The 24043-nt window shown below is 40.7% G+C and overlaps 1 protein-coding gene across 7 annotated transcripts in view; it reads left to right on the top strand.

The window, feature by feature from the left end:
• Positions 1 to 24043, top strand: part of THSD4 (thrombospondin type 1 domain containing 4) — a 645198-nt gene that overhangs the window by 550701 nt on the left and 70454 nt on the right. The gene's annotated exons all lie outside the window — the stretch shown is intronic.

Raw genomic sequence — 24043 nt, 5'->3', positions numbered from 1 at the left:
AACATTTTTCTCAGTGACCAGGAAGAAAACATAAAAGCATCGCTGATAAAGTTTGCAGATAACACACTCATTGGGGGAGTGGTAAAAAGCTAAAAGGAAAGGTCACTGGTTCAGAGCGATTGGATCTCTTGGTAAACTGGATGCAAGCAAACAATATGTATTTTAGTATGGCTAAATGTAAATGTATACATCTAGGAACAAAGAATGTAGGCCATACTTATAGAATGGGGGACTCTGTCCGGGGGAGCAGTGACTCTGAAAAAGACTTGGGGGTCATGATGGATAATCATCTGAACTTGAGCGCCCAGTGCGACACTGTGGCCAAAAGAACCAATGCAATCCTGTGATGCATAAACGGGAAACCCAAGCAGGAGTAGAGAGGATATTTTACCTCTGTATTTGGCACTGCTGGGACCACTGTGGAATTACTTTCTCCAGTTCTGGTGCCCACAATACAAGGATGTTATTAAATTGTAGAATGATTAAAGGATTAGAAAACGTGCCTTATAGTGATAGACTAAAGGAACTCAATCAATTTAGCTTAAGAAAAAGAAGGTTAAGGGCTGACTTGATTACAGTGTGTGAGTATCTAGGGAACAAATATTTAATAATGGGTTCTTCAGTATACCAGAAAAGGGTAAAACATGATCCGATGGCTGGAAGTTGAAGGTAGAAAAATTCACACTGGAAATAAAGCATACATCTTTAACAATTGTAATTACCTATTGGAACAACTTACCAAGGGTCATGGCGGATTCTCCATCTCTGACAATTTTTAAATTGATTGGATGTTTTCCAAAAGATCTGTTCTGGGAATTATTTTGGGAAAGTTCTGTGGTCTGTATTATACAGGAGGTCAGACGAGATGATCACAATCATCTCTTCTGGCCTTGGAATCTATCAGTTTTTATAACTCATCACTATACTCCTGTTTTTGCAATACCTTTATACGGTGGGATAATCAGAACTAACCACAGCATTCCAGGTGAGGCCATGTCATTGATTTATATAATAGCAGCATAATATTTTCCTTATTATTTTCCATCACATTCTTTACACACACTTACACTTTGATTTTTTGATTGCTAGTGCACATAGAGCAGAGATTATCACTGAGCTGTCTGCAGTGATGCCCAGATTTGTTTTGTTTTGTTTTCTTTGTTTGTTTTTCCCTGGTGAGTGGTTACAATTCATGTAGAATCCAGCAATGTATTTAAGCAGTTCAAATTATTCCTTCTAATATGCTTTACCTTGCGTTTGCCAACGGTGAATTTCCGCTGCTCTCACTGTGTCTATTTGCATAGCAATGTTAGGTTCCTCTGAAGTTCTTCAGTCTTCTCAAGTCTCCGTTTATCTAAATAAAATAAAAACATTTAAACCTCATCTTTCATAAACAGATAAACTATACCATCAGTCCTTTGGAAACCTTTGGCCACCCCACTATTAACCTTTTGCCACACTAAAAATTGACTTTTTTATATTTTTTTTTTATTTTCCAGAGATTAGTTAATTCCCTATATGGGGTCAGGATAGACTTAGCAAATCAATTTATAATTCAACATTTAGATAAAATTAGCAAAGCAGTTAAGGTATTGCCTCCTACAGCATTTCAGATGGTCTGAGACTATAATTTGTGGAATGGAAAGACTGAGGAGTTAAATAATATGGACAAATAATCCATGTCAAAAGGGACTCATTGCCAGTAGGCCATATAAGAGCTGCCTATAATGTGCACACATAAAAATACTCTTTTTCTTTTCACCGTAATACTTCCTGCTGATAGACTTTCTGTTAACATGGAAAGATACCATGAAACCTTTCTGAATTGGAAGTGTTCGATAATGGCAAAACAATCCAAATACACCTCTATCCTGATATAACGTGACCCAAGATAACACGAATTCGAATATAACTCAGTAAAGCAGATCTCCGGGGGGAGGGGGTCGCACTCTGGCGGATCAAAGCAAGTTCAATATAACACGGTTTCACCTATAACGCAATAAGATTTTTTGGCTCCCGAGGACAGCGTTATATCGGGGTAGAGATGTACTGACTTTGGGCTTTTGTGTGGAAAGCTGCATATAAAAGCTATGTTGCCATTTCAAATCTAAATGATCTATATAAGATCCTATATAGTTTACACTGAAGAAATGATACGACTGGGGTAGGGAGTTACATTTGCACCCTGGACATTGATAAGTGGTGGTGCATTTCAAACATGTGATGACAATCCACCACTGGCAAGGCTTTGGCAACTAAGGGCCTGATCCAGAGCCCACTTCAGTCAATTGGAGTTTTTCCATCAAAGTCATTGGGCTTAGGATCAGGCCCCAAGTTAGCAAACAGCCTTCAAAGATTTTAAGATTAGAGGTACAATTTGGAAAATTACACAGTTCAGTTCTTTCATTGGTTTTGAGAGTGACTTCCATACTGTCCATATGTGAAACTCAAATACATTGAGTACAACTCCCATTGTAAAATTCAGCCCAATTTTATCTGAAGGTTTATCCAAATTATATAAAGAATTGAATACGAATTGTATAAAGAATATGAAGAAGAGCTCTGTGTAGCTCGAAAGCTTCTCTTTTTCACCAACAGAAGTTGGTCCAATGAAAGATACTACCTCACCCAACTTGTATCTCTGTCACGGTGCCCAGTCATCCTCCTTAATTATCCAAAATTCACTCTATCCAAATGTGTTTTCTGTTCCTAATATACCTCAGATAAACAGAGTTATATGATGCACTGAAGAAAAGCAAATATCAGTTTTGACCATTGTATTATTTTTATTGTATTGTGTCAATCTGCAATTTCACCACATTTTTGGTATCCAAAATTAGTAGATACATTCTTGATAAATACCTTCTGAAATTCAAAGCAGTTTGTAATTATTATTTAATCACATTTTTACATTGCTAGAAATGCCTTTTTTTTTTCTTTTTTAACATCTTCCTGTTTTACCTTTCTGTTATGAGGAGATACAGCATTGGCATTCTGCCCAGATTTCAGAATCTGTTGCTTTTTATTTAGTTCTGTTGTAATGATTCCAGCCCTTGGCAATAGTGCGAGTGTAAGGAGTTATAAAAACTTTCTGTTGTGCCACCTGGACGAAAGTATGGGGTAGGTGCCCATGTGCACTTCACTAATCTGTGCATTCTGACTCAAGTGGCCATGTTGTGATTGGATTAGGAGATAATTCACTTGAGTTTATCCAGCTTTAGGATTTATGCCAAATGTGTATGAAGTTTCTATGGTGAGTTAGTGAATGTGCAGTTGAGCCGTACAGGAACAACTTACGAGTTTAGGACCATTAATAGTCCGTTGGATCAACTATTGTAATATAAGAACCAGATTCAATCTGGGGTTTTATAAATAAGATAACCATTGAATATCTTACAGGTTTGATGAGAGTTGCGTAGATAAAACATTGCATGCTCCACTGAAAAGTAATCCCCATCAGAGACTGCTAGAGTCCAGATCTGAATATTGGTCACTGCTTCTAAGTACCGGATTTGCAGGTATTCACAATGAAGGAATATTTCCCTATTTTATAGTAGGAATATAATCTCTATTCAAGGTTCTTTCTTCAATGGGTGTAAATTAGTGCAACTCCATTGAAGTAGATGGGACTGTGTTGTTTTACACCAGCTGAGAATATGGCTCACTATTTCTTAAAATTTTAACCTTCATTATGCCCTGCATTCCCTACAGGAGGAAATTAAAGATGCATGTCTAGGCATGTGAAAAGACTCCTAGAAATTGGCTATAGAATAATAGGCAACTCTGAATTTTGGGGCTGTGGTTCTGTTGATTGATTGTTGTGACATCCTAAACCACAAAAGCAACTTGAGATAACTTCTGCCTAAAACAGAATAGCAGGCTCACAATTCTAAGTATATCTATTGTATTCTCTGTATGATATTCATGGTATTCCCCTTTTTTCCTGCTCTCTCTAATGCTACCTTTTTCCTTCCTCTCCCCCTTGCTATTTTCTGTCTCCCAGTTTCTGCGTCACCCATTGTATCCACTTTTCCCAGTGTTTTCAGGATGATGGATAAAATTCTGGCTCCATTTAAATCGGGGCTTGCAAACTTTTTGGCTTGAGGGCCACATCGGGTTTCCAAAATTGTATGGAGGGCTGGTTAGGGGAGGTGGTGCCTCCCTGGCCAATGCCCCCATACAACAACCTCCCCCCCGCTTCTCACTCCTGCCCCATCCAACCCTCCCTGTCCCCTGACAGTCCCCCCGGGACTCCTGCCCCATCCACATACCTCTGCCCTCTGTCCCCTGACCAGCCCCAGATCCCCCACCCCTGACTGCCCCCCAACACCCCCATCAAACCCCTCCTCTCATTTCTGACTGCCCCCCAGGAGCTCTGCCCCATTCAACCACCCCTTCTCCCTTACCACCCCCCAGAACTCCTGCCCCTGACTGACCTCTGCCGCCCTATCCAACCCCCCCTCTTTCCTGACTGCTCCCTTCCCCCTTACCGCGCCGCCCAGAGCAGCAGGACAGGCAGCCGGTGCCCAGCTGGATCCAGCCATGCCACCGCACAGCACAGAGCATTGCGCCAGTGGCGCAGTGAGCTAAGGCTGCGGGGGAGGGGAAACAGCAGGGGCGGGGCGGGGGGCTAGCCTCCCGGGCCAGGAGCTCAGAGGCCTGGCAGGAGGGTCTCGCAGGCCACCTCCGGCCGTAGTTTGCCCACCTCTGATTTAAGTCAATGGGAGTATTGCCTGTCAATGAAACCATGATTCACTTGGTGCATCCTAATCTCCTACTTTTATGAAATTCCTATAAAACTGAATAGAAAATGTTCTCCTTTCGATATATTTTTGGACCATCACATAGTATTTAACAGAAAAATTATCTCATATATAGAATTCTGTAGGATGGTATAGTAAAAGAATGTATAGAAAGGCTATCTTTTCTGCATTAAACTCTATAGGGCTGTCAGGTAATTTCTATAGAACCCTGGTTGTTTAATCGCAGTTGAGGATTATAATTATATTTCCCCATGAGGGGACACTTTCGCATGTGCATTTATTACTGAAGTCAATTTTACCTCCTATTTCTTGCTGTAGTGGCTTTTTTATCACCCTTCTCCCACCTTCTCACTGCAGCAGCTATTGAGATGCAGGAAGTGGTAAATAAGTGGCTGTTTCCCATAATTCAGGTGCATAACGTAATACTTGTGAATTGCAAAGATTGTGTTTGGGTTTTTTTGGTGTATCTGTTGCATATTTTGTCCTTACATGGATTGCAGTATTATGCAAGAATACAAATTAAAATCAAAGCCTGCTTTCTGGAGAATAAGATTATAATGTCTGTGGTCACCTAAGATTTGATCTGGAATGCAGACCAGTTCAGGACTGCAGTCTAGCATGTGGCTAAAAGCACGGAAGTCAATGGAACTTAACCACATGCTTATAGTTAAGCCTGTACTTTAGAGATTTTCTGAATATGGATCCTAGTAATGTTTTTAGGAAAATTAAAAATAAGACTAGGTCCATAAGGAGGTCATATTCTTAGTTTTAGAAGAATTCCTGAAAGTCAACAATACTGCCTTAATTTTTCTTTTCATTTGCAACAGACAGTAAGTTTTATGGACTCCCTGTTTTAAAAATCAGAGCCCAAATATGCATTCAGGACTAGCTATATTTCTGGTTTTGTTTTATAGCTGGCTGACTATTATATTTTAAAAAGAGTTCAAAATGAATAACAATGCTATTTACAGTTTTTAAAATGGATCTTATGCAGACCTGCCAGTTCTCTGAATCCCTCCACAGTGCCCGTGTCTGGGTAGATTACATGGCCACATGATATATCCATTTTTGTTCCTCAAAGCACTTGTGGTCTCTTGGTCTGCATCTGTAGTTAATATTCTCCTCTGCTTTGCTGCTGTGGTTGCACTGACGTGGCTTCTGATGTCAAGAAAGTAGGAAATATGGAATGTGTAGCTCACTAAAGAGGAAGTTAAATCATTGGAGTGGTGGATTGCAGGGCAGCACTACAATAAATATTCCAAGGTGAATGGTGATTCTTTCTGAAGGATACAGAAAACCATGCAGGCTGGGACCTTGACCCACGGCCACACACTTTACTTTATAGTCATTAATTGATTTGTTATGATACTCCTATTGAGCAGGTAAATATTCTCTCTCTTTTGTAGTTAGGGAAACAAGGCAGAGATATTAAAGTAACGTTACTAAAGCCACACTGGGAATTATTGTCAGCGGTGATCTTAGAACACAGGCGCTTCATGCTTAGACCTTAGACTGTGCTTCTCTCTCTTTGGAAGATCAGAAAATTGTGGTAATAAGTAATAAAGGTGGCTGAAAGAAAGCAATAATATACTATGTAAATGCTTCTTTTAACTCTTAATAGTGCCTTATGTGGAGACTTTACATACATGAATCTGTTTGAACTAAAGAACTAAATCTTTGGAGGCAGGACTTCATCATCTTATGTCTGTGAACAGAACCTAATATAGCACAGTGAGACCCAAGGAAGTTTAGTCATCACCATAATAGACATAAATAATAATAACATCAGTGAAAGTGTAGCCTAATTTAGAATTGGCACTCAGCAATACATACTTCTGAATTTAACAAAAAAGGTACAGAGAAGAGAAACAAAAATGATTAGGGATATGGATCTGCTTCCATAAGAGGAGAGATTAAAAAGGCTAAGTCAGTTCAGTTTAGAAAAGGGATGGCTAAGGAGGAGTATGACAGAGGGTTATAAAATAATGAATGGTTTAGAGAAAGTGAATAGGGAAGTGTTGTTTATCTCTTCTCTTAACACAAGAACTGGGAATCACACAATGAAATTAATAGGCAACAGATTTCAAACAAACATTAGGAAGTACTTCTTCACCCAACAGACAATCACCCTGTGGAACTTGTTGCCACAGATGTTGTGAAGGCCAACATTATAACTGAGTTCAAAAAAGAATTAGATACTACTAGCCAAGATGGTCAGGGGTGCAAACCCATGTTTTGGATGTCCCTAAATGTCTGACTGCCTGAAGTGGGGACTGGACCTCAGAGATGGATCACTCGATAATTGCCCTGTTCTGCTCATTCCCTCTGAAGTATCTGACACTGGCCACTGCCAGAAGACAGGATACTGGGCAAGATGAACCATTGATGTGATCCAGTACAGCCATTTTTATGTTTATTCTCTGAAATTTCCAGACAAAATAGCAAGGCTGGAGAAAGCACAAAAGTCATCAGAAAGATGCGGCACTTAAACGTGATCTAGCAGTGAAACCTTAAATTATGCAGACAAAAGGACAATTATATACCATAGATACTGCAAAATATAGGCTTGAAATGCACTGTGATGTCTATTAATTGCTAAATTATACCTACTGAATCTGCAGACAGTTATAAAAGGAATTGTCAGTAATGATAACATTTGTGGTTTTTCTTATAGGATTTTAGATCTCTGTTAGCAGGGTAGTTTGAACTTGTTTATTGTTTAGAAATGGAATTTTATGACTCTGAAGTAAAAAAAATTCCAAGACTGTACGTCTCTTCTCAACAATGATTTGTCTCTTCCATGAACGCAATGCTGCAATCACTGAAACATCTCTGCACATAATTTGGTACTGAAACAGAATCAAGACTAGACTGATCATTCATTTCTAGCATTTGCCTGATATATAAAGCATAATTTTTTTAGTAGTAACCAGTCTATTAGGAATTATGTTTTAGCCTCTTTGTATACAGTCGCACAAAAAGGATGTTTAAGACGCACAGAAAACTTCCAGGTTCTTAGAGGATCTCAGAAATTTAAAGAGACATTGCCAAGTAATTTAGGGCCAAAATTCAGGTTAAATGGAGTGGGTGGAAGTGAAGGAAGAGGTCTTAAAACTAGTATTAATAGAAATGGTTTTTATGACAGTTTATTCTTTATAAATATTTGCTCTAAAGGAACTGCATCTGAAGGATTCAGCACTTGCTGAATGCATAAGATCCAGAAAGTGAAACTGTCTAGAAACCAAAGTAAAATTGACTAATCTGTTTTCATCATCTCTGCAGACTGAATTGCAAAAAGTAAGCAAGCAGAGTAAACAGTGAAAAGTGAATTAACTTTTCAAGGCTCTTGCTCTTTTAGCACTCTAACCTGGTATTACTGATACAGGTATGGAAAATATGGCCTGGTGTATTCCCTCTGTGCAGGCGAGGTGTCCTCCATGTGCATACACCATTTGGGGACTGTCCCCACTTTCTAGGGCCCCAGAAAATCCCCTTCACTGGGGAGCTGAAGCTCTGCAGAGTTTGGGGAACAGAACTGCAATACATGAAGGTAGAGAACAGGGCGTATTGTGCAACACCATCTCCTATGGAATCCCCAGGCTTCCCTGTGAAAATCTGGCTGGAGGTAATACAGCCCTGAGCCACTTGAACTCACTCAGCATCCCCTCCATGGCTGTTATTGAGCAACTGCAGGAGAGCTGGGCAATGGCAGACAGAAGGGGGAGGAGGATGGATAAGCAGCACAAAGGAGGAATCAAGATTCCCTTCCCCCACCCCCAAACCCTTGGTCAGCCTCATCTTGCAAGTATTTCCATGGAAGGGAGTAATCTGGACCTATATTTTTAAAATATTATTTTTAGTGTCACCATTTCTGACTGTTACATACAAACAATATTTTATTCTTAAAGTAAATGCAGCCATGGTAAATACATCATTCTGGGATGTATTAGTAGGAGTGTTGTAAGCAAAACATGAGAAGTAATTCTTCCGCTCTACTCTGCACTGATTAGACCTCAACTGGAGTATTGTGTCCAGTTCTGGGTGCCACATTTCAGACAAATTGGAGAAAGTTCAGAGAAGAGCAACAAAAATGATTAAAGGTCTAGAAAACATGACCTATGAGAGAAGATTTAAAAAAATGGGTTTGTTTAGTCTGGAAAAGAGAAGAATGAGAGAGGACATAACAGTTTTCAAGTACATAAAAGGTTGTTACAAGAAGGAGGGAGAATAATTGTTCCTCTTAACCTCTGAGGATAGGACAAGAAGCAATGGGCTTAAATTGCAGCAAAGGAGGTTTAGGTTGGACATTGGGAAAAATTTCCTAACTGTCAGAGTGGTTAAGCACTGGAATAAATTGCCTACGGATGTTGTGGAATCTCCATCATTGGAGACTTTTAAGAGCAGGTTAAACAAACACCTGTCAAGAATGGTCTAGATAATACTTATTCCTGCCATGAGTGCAGGGGACTGGACTAAATGATCTCTCGAGGTCACTTCCAGTCCTATGATTCTATGTATTCTGTGTGCATGCCCCATGTACCAGAGCCAAGGAACTTTGCCTAACAGCACACCTTGATTCACTGAAGGCTCAAGGCCTGTGGTTGGAACAGGAAACTTCTGTACATGTCCACGTCCTGGAGCTTTGTGTTATCTTCAAGGCTTGTCACACCTTTTAAGATCACATCAAGGACTCAGCAGTTCTCATACCCACTAACAATACCCACCATGATGTATTATCTGAATAGGCACAGGGAAGCACACTCCAACATGCTTTGTCAGAAGGCAGTCAAAGTCAGACACTTTTGCATTAGGGAAAACATTTCCCCAGGGCCATTCATTTGCCTGTGATCCACAGTCACATGGTGGATCACCTCAGCAGGGCTTTCTCTTTGAATTATGATTGGTCTCTGAAGCCAGCATCCTGTGGTCCATCTTTGTAGTTTTGGGCATCTCAACAATTGGCTTGTTTGCCACAAAGGAAAACCAGAAATGCTGTTTGTTCTGCTCTCGAGGGGATCTCAGTCCAGGCTCCTTAACCAACACTTTTCACCTCATCTGGGAATCAGCACTCCTGTGTGCCTTTCCTCCAATTCTGATCATCCTGCAGTTCATTCTTAAGCTGCAATTGGACCATTCCAAGCTCATTCTCATTGTTCCAGTGTGGTTGAGACAATGTTGGTTTTCCAACCTCCTCACAGCATCAGTCAGATCTCCCATATCCCTTCCTCTTCACCCCAGGCTCCTGACTCAGCATCAGGGTCAGGTTTGGACCCAGCACTCTGCTCCCTGCATATCACAGCCTGGATGATGCATGGTTAGCTGAAGAAGAGGAATGGTTACTACCTGTAACTTGCTCTTTGAGATATGATGCAGATGTGTATTTCATGACCCGCCCTCTGTCCCCTCTGCATTGGAGTCTGCACTTCTGACAATGTGAAGGAACTGAGGGGGCCAGGGTGATGCTGTCCTTATACAGCCAGGGGAGGGGCTACAGCCACAAGGCATAAGCGCTGCCCTTATGGGTACTGCTAGATGAAGTTCTCCAGCTCTGGTGTGTGGAGCACGCACACCCATATAGAATACATGTCTGCATCACATTTCAAAGAACAACATTTACAGCTAGGTAATTGTTTTTCAAGTCTACAATACAAAATTCCAAAGTATTGAACTAAAGAAACTGTTTGACTGAATAATACTGCATGACAAAGTGATATGAAAAATTATAATAAGTGATGGGAACAGTCTGTGTTAAGCAGTGGTCTTGACCCCTTCTTTACCATTAATGTCCTGTAAGGAAAATCAGTAAAATTCATCATCTGTTTTTAACGGCAAAAAAGTCACGAGTCTAACATTGTCAAAAATGATTCCGTAAAAAGATAACCAGCAAGTAGTACAAAATCCAGAAAATAAATGGAACAGGATTTTTAAAAAAGAAAAGAAAAAATGCCTTCATTTTAATTTGATGAAATGGAACATTTCATGTTGGATTATTCAAGATGGTAGAGGAGACATTTGTAAAATTAACAGTCTATTGACTTAAACCATCAATTTTGCTTGTAGAGAAGTCTGGCAAGTCCAGAATGATTCATAGAAATTGTTGCCTCTTACCTGACTACTCTATAATAAGGATTCTGGATTTAAGATTGAGTCTCTTTAGCATAATTATCTAGCTACCAATGCAATTAATTTTTTGAGTAGTGGTGAAGTCTCATTCAAAGTGATTCTGAATATTAAAATATCTGTCTTTCAAATTGGTGCAAACATTGTAGGTCACATATTATTTTTTTTAAAAGTACCTTATTCATCGGGAACTGTATCAGTCCATGATATATATGTGCCCATGGTCTGGAACACCTGTAAAAAATACCCCAGATGGTAGGACATAAATCCCATGTGTAGTCCCTTCTGGATTGCTTTACCAGAGAAGGGTTGAACCTGCTAAAGCACATTCTCTGGGCAAACTGGAGGGAAAGTATTTCATGCCACTCACTCTATCTAATTCCTAATGGGAAGCAGAGGTCTCTTTGATTTATCACTTGCGATCCTATACTGACCTGGTGCCTGCCTTCCTGCCTTTTTGGTGACAGTTTTATTGATGAACATTTTGAATAAAAACATGTACTTCAAAAAGGACACATGGTGTCCTGTAAAGATAGAGACAAAATGATATACTGCAGTGGGAAAAGACAGGCCTGATGATAACGACAGAAAGAGGGAAATCTGCTTTTATAAATGTCTGTCACCATCAGTTAAGAACACAGCAATTTCCATTCACTTTTAACTTTTTGCAGAGTTTAGTAGATTCACTGCACAAGAAAATGCAAAATTATTGCTCTTGATCGTCTAATTAGAAAACATTCCTGCTTGAAGAAGTGACCAATAAATTGCCCATGTATTGCATTTTAATTCTTTATCTAATAAAAAGATTAATTTAAATGAATTCAGAAGTGATCAGAACCCTGTAAGTTGAGGCATGCCATTTTAAAATGTACCAAATGTTTTACTTAGCTCTTATTAATGCTTAAATAACTTTGTATACAGCATAACGAGTGACTGTTTTTAGGATAATTTTTTCTAATTGCCTGCATCATTACTCTTTAGTGAAAGAAGACAAAGCAATATCTTTTATGAGAAAGTGATTTCATCAAAACATAGCTTCTTTCATTCAAGAGGGTGTCTAGCTTAGGAGTTCCATAGTGTCATCCTGGAATGTAGTGACTTTCAATTCTGTGTCACTGGTTCTAATATCCACCTCAAATTGGTAGTAGCCCAAAATCAGTAGTAGAATCTGCTGTCATAAAATTGCATAATGAGGTGGTGGTGCCAGTCCAGTTCTTAGTGGATAGCTGTCCATATATTATAAAGAGCATCTGAAGTGACATTAATTGCCTCTTAGTTATCAGTCTCAGTGGAAAGGCCAAGGAATAAACAAACGTAGTGATCAAATTAGCCTCCCACCTTGAGAGGTAGTCCCTCCGCACCAGGGGTGAGGCGTGTTGTTGGAGTAATGTATGAAGTGCTGCCTTCTGCTTTTGCTGCATTTGTTCTCTCGGGGAAGAGAGGAATCCAGTTTCCGGGGAAGGTCACCCTGGGCTTTACCATTCTCTGTTCAAAGTAAGAATGATGGGGCACCATCCAGCTCCCCTGGACTGCTTTGTCTGACCAGCATTCCTATTAGTTATGCAATAGTTGGTGGTGGGATGATTGTGTCTTAGTGACCCCATATATGCTTTGCAGCTACTATCTCAACAACTGTTAATCCAGCATCTTTCATCAACACTAAATTCACTTACCAACAAAAGATGTATTCATTTTATTACATGCTGACAAAGAGATAGCAGAACCATCAAGAGCTGACATTCAGATAATGAAGAGAGCCTGATTTAGCAATACATTCATTTTATGTCCACATTTTGTTGTTTCACAAAATGAAAGAACCTACTGAATACTTGTCATGGTAGTTTTCTTATGGTACATGTTGATATCTTTCTTTTTTCTTTAATTTGTGTAAGAGATAAAGAAACACTTTCAAAACATTAATCTGATGTATACAGTTAACTGAAGTACCTCACTGGTAAAAGTGAAATAAGGAACATTTGAAACTCATTTTAATTAGATAACATAAGCCAGAGACAGGTGTTTGCAGGGCACTGTTAGGGGGAAAATGCAGTTCTCCTGCAAGTCAGGAACACACACTAATTTATTCTTTCTACTTGGGAAACCCCAAAACCCCCACCCAACATACAGTGTTGATTGAGTCATTTCTTGAAATAGCAACATTTGAAAACAAACAAACATAAGGCCTGATCCAAAGCCCATTGAAGATAATGAAAAGTCTCTCATTGACTTCAACATTTTTTGGATAATTCCCACATTGCAATTTTTATTGTTATCATTCAAGTTTCATAGTTCACTTTCCATCGTAGAATCACCAATATACAGAATATACTAGAAATAATGTATTTTTCTGAAACTTAATTATTTTGTTGTTTACAAAATTGTTCCCATTCTGCACATACCTGAGGTACTATGCTTCACTACATAGTATTTTAATTAAAAAAGAAAAACAAATAAATGATTAATCTTTTCATGAAAAGAAATAGTCCCTCTGATGTTCATATGATTGTTGTTTTATAAACCATAAATTTGTATTTCTATTTGTGCTATGTTTACTGAACCTTTATTGCCTACTGCGTATTTCAAGAATATTAATTTATGATCACCAGCATTAATAATGAAACTATAGACCTAAAAATGGAATTTACAAGTTAATGTCATGATTGTTATAAAGAATCAGTTCCTGGAGAACAAGAAGCAATGTGGCTGGGAAACATGCAGGAGGGCAAGTCATGGGAGAATCTTGATGTCTAGGAGAGAGATTCTTTATAAGAGTCTTAAAAGGCATATTGTTAAGTTCTCAATAGACAGGAAGATCAGGAAGATCTCTCAGGAGGTGAACTATAGGATGTGTTTGGGGAAATATGTGGGAGGACAGAGCTGAAGGTTCAGCAAATCAAGTCTGAAAAGGTTTCTGAAGTTTTGGATCCATATATGATGGGATCTGGTCTCTAGGCTTTGGGACATAAGCTGGAAATCTCATAAGATCAGCTTCAGTCTCTGTTTTAGCCTAGCTGTAAACATCGCATTAGAAGGTGTCTGGGGTTTGTTTGGTGTGTCTGCTTCTGGTCCTGGCTGAAACCAGGAAGTGCAGAAGTGTACATGTGTTTTGTTTTGGTTTTTTAACGTTTATTCATATATTAGAGGGCAAGTTCTTTGGGGCAGGGGCTGTGTAGTACCTAGCAAAACAGAGCTCTGATCCCCTTCTGAGTGCTTTGGACCCTACTTTAATATAAATAATAATAGCTTTGAAAATGCTAAAAAGTTTTGAAAATTCGGCAACAGGTTGTCTCAGGCTAGGATTTTCAAAGAAGCCTAATAGTTGGGGACCTAACTCCCATTTTTGCTTTTGAAAATCCCCCCCCTTTTTTGTTCTTTATTATTATTATTATTATTATTATTTCTATTACCCTACGGTCTTCATCTTTGGAAAATTGTGTTAAGGAGGCTCCGCCATCAAAGCCTGCAGGCTTGGAGCCCTAGTCATGGACCGGGACCTCATAGTGCTAATGCACAGGAGGAGATGAAGCAAAGGACCTGGAGGGATGTTGTGTTCAAATTCAACATATGTAGCAGAATCCTGATTTAGGGCCCAATCCTGTGGGCTGTTGAACATCTCATGAGAGTTGCTAGCAGCCCTCCACTAGCATTGGAACCAGTGCTTTATGGGATCAGGTTCTTAAGGATTAGCATACTCTCCATTTTGTGAATAACTCTTGAGCTAGGGTAGGAAGCTATTCACATCTAATTCAGTGGGAGGTTTGCCATTGACCTCAGTAGGAGCAGGTTTGATCCCTGAATATTTGATTTTCAAGGGCTAATAATAATGAATTCAATGTATAAGAGGAATTGTATATTAAATTTTTCCCACCAAATTTTAGCAAGTGATATTTCACCCATTTATCTAACTATAACATTGAACTAGTTCTAGTTCTAGTAACAACCACATTTCTAACGCAGAAAAGAGTTATTTCGTGACAATCCATGTGTGATACCTCCACTTATACACTCATTTTATTAAACTGAAAAGGCTTTTTAGATACTTGAGGCACTTGGCATTTGGCTGCTTGCCACTTTATCCACCTGAAATGTTTTTTTCCCTTTCTTATGTAACCCCTCTGCCAGGCTGAAACGATAGCAGCAAGGGCCAGGTTCAATACCTAGGGGTCCCTTCCCCACAACGTAATGCAAACCAGCTCGAGCCCCCACCCAGTGACCTGGGAAAATCTTACACACACCCCTGGGCGCCTCAAGGAGGCAATACTTCCCCTCTCGCAAGCACAGACTCTTGGTGTAGCAGAAAAGGTTTAATTACATAAGATAAACAACAACAAGCATGACATTTGGAAAATACCTCAACTGGAGTTCATAGGTCAAACCGTGAGCAAAGACCCACCCCAGCAACTTGGGCCGTGTCCTTCTCTCTGGGCCCTTGAGTCCAGCAACCCCCCAAATCACCCACAGTCCCAAAAGTCCCACAATTCAAAAGTCTCTGTCCCAGGTCAGGCAGCCCAGAGTTCAAGAGTCTCTCTGCAGAGGTCCCCCTCCCCAGCCTAGGTAGAAAGGGGCACCTTACGTGGTTTGGGGCCAACTGCCCTGCCTCTTCGTGGGGTTCTGCTTCCACTAGTCGTCCCCGCAAACAGCTCAGCTCCGCTTACTCTGTGGGCTGCTCCACTCTGCCAGCTGCTCCGGTCCACCAGCTGTCCTGTGATCCGCTCCAGCCGTCCTCACAAGCTGCTCAGCTCCACTCACCCAGTGGCTGCACAAACTGCTCCACTCTGCTAGTATTGCTTCAGGTTCCCCCACTCATTAGCACAGGGCTCTCAGCTCAGCAAGTCCAGCTCAGCAAGTCCAGCTCTTCAGTGATTTCAGCTCATAGGGGAGCCCCAGTACCAGTGAATTCAGCTCAGTAACCTGCATCTAGATTCTTAAGGGAATCAAAAATTAACTCTGACATTCCACAGTGGAGAGAAGCATAGGTGGAACTGGTGCTTCTGGCTCACACAAGGAGCCTGCACCACCAAGTACAGATACCTGTCCCCAGCCTCTCTCTCCAATGGGTTTTGGAACCCATGTCCCCCGTCTAGCAAGCGCTATCCTGCTGACAATGAAACCCCCCATCACAAGACAATTTTGTAGTTCCCCATTTACCCAATCAGGGTGACAACATTTCATTGCTCCTGCCCCAATAACAACGAAATTGGGGGTCCCACAGCTGTGAAAATAATCATCCCATGCTGCTTTGCGGTATGCTAAGTGGGGTGGGAGTGCCAATGCAAATAACCGAAACTTCTTTCCGCACTCCCCGTAATTTACCACCAGATGTCAGGGTGGGGCTCATCCTGACTCTGCTTACACTTAGCTACCAAGTACTGTGTTACATGTTGTTTTTAGACAGTACCCACCTTGCCATGTTATTTAATCACATGTAATAGATTATTCATCCCACACTGTTAGTGTGTGTTTAGCCCAGCAGACTGGAAATGCTACATTTTATAAGATTTGAATACTAAAAAGTTTGTTGTCCTAAAAGGTTGTAATAGGGAGAGTTTCTACAGTCCACACACATTAAGAAGTTACCACTGGCTTAAAAAGTTATACTGCATAACTATGGTCAACGTGTGAGCTGTTAACCTTCACTATTCAAATTAGCAGATGGTCTGATACACACTAAACTGCGCTGTTAGAACTTCCCTAATACAAGTCAAATAAGTTTCATTTAATTTTTCCAACACCAAATTATGCATAACATTTATCATCTGACTAGTTTTGTTCTCTTACATGGGATGCCATCATATCAGATCCTTATTTTCTCAATTACACCATTATAAGATTTAATCATCATCAAATTTATAAGTATTAGTAGGTTTATTTCTCACAATTCTACTGCAAACTGGTTTTCATATATGAAAATGACTGGTAAAGAGGAAACTGTGTGTCTTCCTCACCTCTTTCATCACAGAGCCTATTCAACAGTAGTCGCATTATCTGTTGCAACTATTCTTTGGACAGCTGTCTCTGAAGAAGTGCTTTGTGATATCAAACAAAACAGTTTTTGCCAAAATGATATTTTAAATGGCAGAAGAAAATACATTTTAAACTTGACTTTTATTTAATATAAATACCAAAAATATGTTATAAATCTGATGTCATAGTGCAAAATTGTTTCATTTATGGTATAAATGTGAGTAGTTAACAAATTATGCTACTTAAACAGTGCAAGTAATCAACGGAAGTCAGGAGAAATCTATATTTACACCAGAAGTGCTATACTGTGGGGCTCCACTGTGTAAACTGGAGCTTAAATTGCAATTTGCTGCCTAATAATATACTGATTGTGTGTGTATCAGCTTAGTACAGTGTAGTGAGTTTGTGCGCCAATGGCAGAGCTAATGTGATCAGTGTGTGATTAATGGAAAATATTCTGAAAATGTGTTATGTGCTTATTTAATGCTATCACAAAAATTCACCACTGCTATGTTCTATATTGATAACACATTTTTAATTTAATACATAGTGCTGTATCAATCAGCAGCACTTGTTCATTTGCCCATTAAAAATACCTTCTCTTTTTTTTTTAATGATGTGGTAACCGACTGGGTCATGCCAAGTATGCTTGCTGTCTGCCACCACGAAAGAGTGCTGTGCAGCTCTTGGCTCTCCCTTGCAGACTTGATTTTAAACGTGCTTCCCTGTGTTGTAATAAGCTCTGACACCAGCTCTAACTGTGCCCCAGACAGTCTTGCTCTAACTAGGTTCTCTTTTTTTGAAGACTTGCTCTTTTCAGTCTAACAAGTCCCTTCTGCATACATGTACCTGCTCCTCCTTTTGCTGTTGCACCTTGTGCTATCCACCCATGAATTTAGCCTATGGTGCATCTTTCTTGTGATAAATGTTGGATTTCTTGAGTGAAATTATGACCATATTGAAGTCAGTGGGATGTTTGCCATTCAGTTCAACGGAGCTGGGGTTTCACCCTGTATTTCCCACTCCTGTCAAATATAAGTCCCCCAGTCTTGTCCCCAAAGAAAGGAAGTATTCCTTCATTTTATGATTGTAGATGGTTATTCAGGAAGCAAGAGGGTGTCAGTGAAGGTCCTAGTCAAGCTGGAGTATCCCTCTTAAGGAATCACATTGAAGATGGCACCGTTATTTGTTTTGTTTTTTTCCTGTATCTTACTGTGTTCTTTCCCTACAGCTCTCAATTCGGGGCAGGACCAAACAAAACGTTTGAGTGATTCTCATACTTTATATCCATTTTAATATAAGGGTAATCAAATTGTGTCCATCTGGTGAAGATTTTATGTGGTTTTGAAGCAATTAAGTAGGACTTAGGACATTGTTCCCTCAGTCCATAAGGCCCTTTGAATATGAAATAGATAAGCTACATTACTCTATCCATGTTATTGCCAGATTTTGAGAGGTTTATGGGGAAAATATTTTTGTATGAATCTTTTTATTAGTACAGAGCCTACATGCTATAGTGATGGATGAATGGATTAAGGTAGATAACCAGCCAGTATACAATTTTTTTCACCTGTCCAAGTTTTCGAATGTAAACTAGCTGGCAAAAAAAGGGTTTTATAAGGTAGTATTGGAAAAGAATCCCAAATCACTCTATGAATCTGGAAATTATCAGGGTTCTCTGAACTTCAAAGGGCACTCTGGTTATGCTGTTCCCTTTCTCATAAGGTCAGAAGGGACCATCGTGATCTTCTAGACTGACCTCCTGCACATTGCAGGCCACAGAAACTCACCCAGTCCTCAAATAGACCTCTGACCTCTGTCTGTGTTACTGAAGTCCTCAATTCAGGGTCTAAAGACTTCAAGATACAGAGAATTCACCATTTATACTACTATAAACCTGCAAATGACCCATGCCCCATGCTGAAGAGGAAGGCAAAAAAAAAAAACCACACAGGGTCTCAGCCTGGGGAAGAAATTCCTTCCCCACCCCAAGTATGGCTATCAGTTAGACCCCGAGCAAGTGGACAAGACCCACCAGGCAGATACCTGTGGGATTAGAGTATTGATATTCTTTCTGGATCATCCAGAATCTTTCAGAAGCTCTCTTGTGCATTTGCATTACTGAACCAGGTGTGTGTGTGTATGTATATATATATATATACACAGAGAGAGAGAGAGAGAGAGAGGTCTATATCCTCAGTCAAAACTCCCAGTGATTTCAGTGGGAGTTAGAATTACATGAAGACTGCAGAAGCTAATGTGTTGGTAGATAATTCATAGGTATGAATTTTAGAGTCCTTTCTGTCCTTAGATATGGCAAACTGCCTGGAACCTCTGCCAGGTCTTGCAGCACATGGATTTTTTCAATGTAATAAGTTAACAAGTAATTAACCTTACTTCTTTTTCCCTACAGAATAAAACATATCAAGAATTTTAATTAAAAAAAAAAAGAATTAGCCAGAGTTACATTACCAGGTAGGATTTATGAGAATCACCATTAAATGTTTTACAGACTTAATTGGTTACAATTGGCAGCTAACCTGGAAAAGAACCTGGCATTGCTATATTCTTATGCTTAGCAGAATTTGATTTTTAATTCTTTATAATTTTGACGGATGTTGGTTTATTTTTAAGCACCTTTTCAATTTTTATTGATTTAAATTTTCACAATTGTATGGAATTATGGGGAAGGTCAGACAATAATTATTTAATGACTATAGATGGTGAGATTCAAAACGTTAAAGCTTTATAACTGTTAAAAAATAAACTGTCAACATCATATATCAAAATCAAACTCTTAAGCAGCATTTTTCATACTTTCTATCTGTATGTTTTGATTACTATCAATGGAAATATTTTTCATCAGGCTTCTGTGTACAGTGAAATAAATGTTTATGGACATTTACGAGTAAAAATCTAATCCTTCCAAGCCTACACATGCTATACGAGTCCTTTGCTATCCACCCAGTCCATCTCCAAACTAACAAGTATGTTATGTTCCTAAATTTCACAATAAGTATCCCACTGTGAATAATCCAATGCATGGAATTATGTCTCCCTGGAAAACCATATGGCATCTTTACTATTGACATTTCAATAGGATTTACAAGATTTCATATGCTTATTCTAAAGACTTATTCCTCTTCAAAATGCACAGCAAAGCATTTTTTCTCTTCTGATTTGATGTGTGTCCGTATGATAGCATGTAATGCTATCCCACGATATTGTTCTTGTGATCCATTGTTCAATATATTCCCTCTATACTGGCAAGTACATTACATTAATACCTTCTGTTTCAATGTGCTTTTCCTATTCTGTGATTGTTATACCATAATGTTTTGTATCATCTATGTGCTATGCCGTTTGCTGATATTAAGTAATAACTTGGCATGTGTATTCTTCATGATACCCTAGATCAGGGGTCAGCAACCTTTCAGAAGTGGTGTGCCGAGTCTTCACTTATTCACTTTAGCTTAAGGTTTCGTGTGCCAGTAATACATTTTAACATTTTTAGAAGGTCTCTCTCTATGAGTCTATATTATATAACTAAACTCTTGTTGTATGTAAAGTAAACAAGGTTTTCAAAATGTTTAAGAAGCTTAATTTAAAATTAAATTAAAATGCTGATCTTACACCACTGGCCCACTCAGCCCGCTGCCGGCCTGGGGTTCCATTCACTTAGTTTGGCAGTGGCTGAGCGGGGCCTGTGGGACCCCGGCTGGTAAGGGGCCGGCAGCCAGGACCCCACACTGGCAGTGGGCTGAGCGGGGCCGGTGGCTGGGACCCCAGACAGGGGGTGCAGGTGGGAATGCAGCGGGGAGTTGCAGGAGCTCTCGTTTGGTGCTCAGGATGGAGGTGGGGATGTGGGGGGTGCAAGAGTCAGGGCATGGGGTGTGGGGGGCTGGGGATGTGTGGGGGATGCAGGAGTCAGAACGCGGGCTGTAGGTGTGTGAGGGGGTGCAGGAGTCAGGGTGTGGGATGGCTGGGTATGTGTGGGTGGTGCAGAAGTCAGGGTTGGGGTTGTACAGGGGTCAGGGCAGAGGGCTGGGTGTGGGTGTTTCAAAGGGGACAAGGCAGAGGGATGGGTGTGGGGGGGGGTTCAGGCGTCAGGGCAGAGGGCTGGGGTGCTCGGCTCATTGGGGTGCTCCCAGCACTCTGCCATGAGCGGCTCACGGCAGGGGGCTGGAGGCGATATGCCCCGATTCCACCCCTTTCCCCAGGGCCCTATCTGTCCCCACCTCTTCTCTGCCTCCTCCCTGGAGTAGCGAGCACGCTGTGGCTCCGCTCCCCCTCCCCCTCGCAAGGGCGATCAGCTGATCGGCACAGGGAAGGAGAGGAGGAGGGGCAGGAAAGCACCACGTTGGGGGAAGAAGCAGGGGAGGGAGGAGCTTGGCTGCTGGCAGGACCAAGCTTCTGCCTCTGCAGGAGAGAGCAGTGGGCAGAGGGACTGAGTGGGGCTGGGACCCCAGGAGGCGGCAGGCAGCAGCGTGCCATTAAAAATCGACTCGCGTGCCGACTTTGGCACGCATGCCTCAGGTTGCAGACCCCTGCCCCTGCCCTAACATGGTGTTAGGGTTTGGTTTTGATTATTGATTAACATTAGATTACTCAGCTCAATCAGTTAATTAAACACGGGTAACCAGCACAGAGAAATTGATACTTCACCAGTTCTGGGGAGCAGGCTTGCAGCAATCACAGCTTATATCTTTTGCCTGTGTCTGTTTCAAAAGTATGTCATGTGACTGGGACCAGGGAAATAAAAGGGCATTCTCTTGCCAATACTCTTTTTATAGTTCTATTTTACTGTATTTTCAATCTTGTCAACTCTTGCAATTTTTAGTTTGTGATAGTTGATGGTTTAAAGCACCAGCTCCTGGAGGCCACTGGCTATTTGGGATTCTCAGGTGTGATTTTTTTAAAGTAAGTTTCTACCCCTTATGATTGTGGAGAAAGGCCTGAAAATGTGAACTGAGTAAGCCTGAAAGGCACAGTAGCCAGAAGACAACCCATGTATTTAAAAAAAAAGAAAAAAAGTCAATGGGCATGAACATGTTGTTTACAGAACTTTACCCTTTAGTGCTACTTTATTAGTTTTAAATTGTTTCCTATTCTTCTCAGCATCAGATGCAGGAGAAGCAGAATAGAATCTGCAAGCATCAGGACAAGCGCTATGAAACATTATAATTAAAATAAGTGTTCAAAGCTGAACTTGGAAAAATGAATGTTTTTTAAGACACCTGAAATTCAGATTCTATTTTGTATCACATTGAGCTTTCCCCCATTAATTCCCAGCCCAAACAAAAGTGAGATGAGAATTTGAAGTCTGAGATGTATGGTACAGTTGACGCAGTGTTATCGAAGGGTATTATAAATTATGCATTTTTATTTAAGAAGCTGACAAATAGGGTAGATGAAATCATCAGTAGACTGTGCCTTAATGAGGAATCCGGTAATGCTTTTTATACTTTTTCATACTTTGGCTAAAAATATTTGCACCATAAAATTTCTAGATGGAGGGCAGTAGAGGTGATAAATGCAAGGTGATCAAAACACAGTAAGAGGCACATTTTCCTTTTTTATGTGGAGGCCTCTTTCAAACCTGTCATCTGATGAATGTCAAATTAAAATGTAATGGACTTGTTGGTTTCCAGACAGCCATCTTTCTACAGCTTTATTATTAACAATAATTTCATCTTTGCCAGCGCTTTTTTCATTTCCGAGCTCTTGATGTGTGGATTATTTTTTTAAAGTAACTGTATAAGAAAAATATTCAGATCATAAAGTTAAACCTTTATTAGAAGTGTTCCATATTAAAAATGATGCAAACCCAGGATCAATATAGTTTGCAAAGCAGCCCTGTACTTCAGGTGTTTGAATTAAAATGTAACACTTGTAAGCAGCATGTTGCTTATAGTCATTTTCTTTCTGTCGGTATTTTATAATAATCCATAATAGTGTGTGAACCTGAACTTTGCCTCCCAGAAATATATGAGGAAAGAGAATATAATTGTATGGCTAAGCTAAAACAAGAAAGTTATGAGAAATATATTATTTGTGTCAGCCAACATCCGTAGGTGCAGAAATTCTTCATTTAGTAACAGGTATGACAGAAAATAAGAGATCCAGGAAACAACTGGATTTAAAAGACTTCTCAAGAGAAAATATGTAGCATACGTTACAATAAAATGATAAAATTACAATAAAAATCAATATAGTATTGTGGGGCCTGGATGCTGCACCATCATAGTCACTAGTTGGGCCAATGACCTCAATGTGAGTGGGATCTGGGCCATAAACAGTGAAGGGTGCTTTTGCTGGATACCAAGTATTCTAAGTTCTTGCGTGTGCGCTTGAGCATAGCACTGTGCTGGGAGCAGTAAAGAGCCACCCCACCCCAGGCGGAGAACCAGGAGGCAGAATGCCTCCAGGAGTGCTCAGATGCAGGGTGGGTGCATGCCTACTACCACATCCTTTTCTGGGGTGCCGCTTATTAGTCTTCTGCACTTAAACTATAGTAGACTCAGGGTGGACTCTTTGGGGTAGGGATTTTCTCTTTTCTATGTATATGTACCCATAGGCACGGACTCCGCGGGTGCTCCAGGGCTGGAGCACCCATGGAGAAAAATTGATGGGTGCTCTGCACCCACCGGCAGCTCCCCACCCTGCCCCCACACCCCAGCTCACCTCTGCCTCCACTCTGCCTCCGCCTCCTCCCCTGGGCGCACCACCTGCCCGCTTTTTGCTCCTGGCTCCCAGTGCTTGCAACGCGAAACAGCTGATTCATGCGGCGAGCGCTGGGAGGGAGGGGGGAGGAGGGGGATCGTGGCGCACTTGGGGCAGAAGTGGGCCCAGGGTGGGGATTTGGGGAAGGGGTCCAATAGGGGCAGGGAGGAGGCGGAGTTGGGGCAGGGATTTGGGGGAAGGGGTTGGAATAGGGGTGGGGCAGCAGCAGGGAAAGGATGAGGGCGGGGCGAGACCACGGGCCTGTACTGTGCCTAATACACTGAGGCTCCAGTTTTGTTGGGCCTTTAGGCACAAGTCATAGTAGTAAAATTATTGTACTAGGTGTTGGGCATACATAAGAGGTAGTTTCTGCCCCAAAGAGCTTACAGTCTAAATAGACTAGGCAGAAAAAGAAATTAGTAGTATTATCCTCCCTTACAGATAGGGAACAATGGTGTTTGCAGATACCTGTC

The sequence above is a fragment of the Mauremys mutica genome, chromosome 11 (genome assembly GCF_020497125.1).
Source record: "Mauremys mutica isolate MM-2020 ecotype Southern chromosome 11, ASM2049712v1, whole genome shotgun sequence".
Classification (NCBI taxonomy): domain Eukaryota; kingdom Metazoa; phylum Chordata; order Testudines; family Geoemydidae; genus Mauremys; species Mauremys mutica.
Note: the sequence above shows the minus strand (reverse complement) of the source record. Positions and strands in the feature narration are given on the sequence as shown.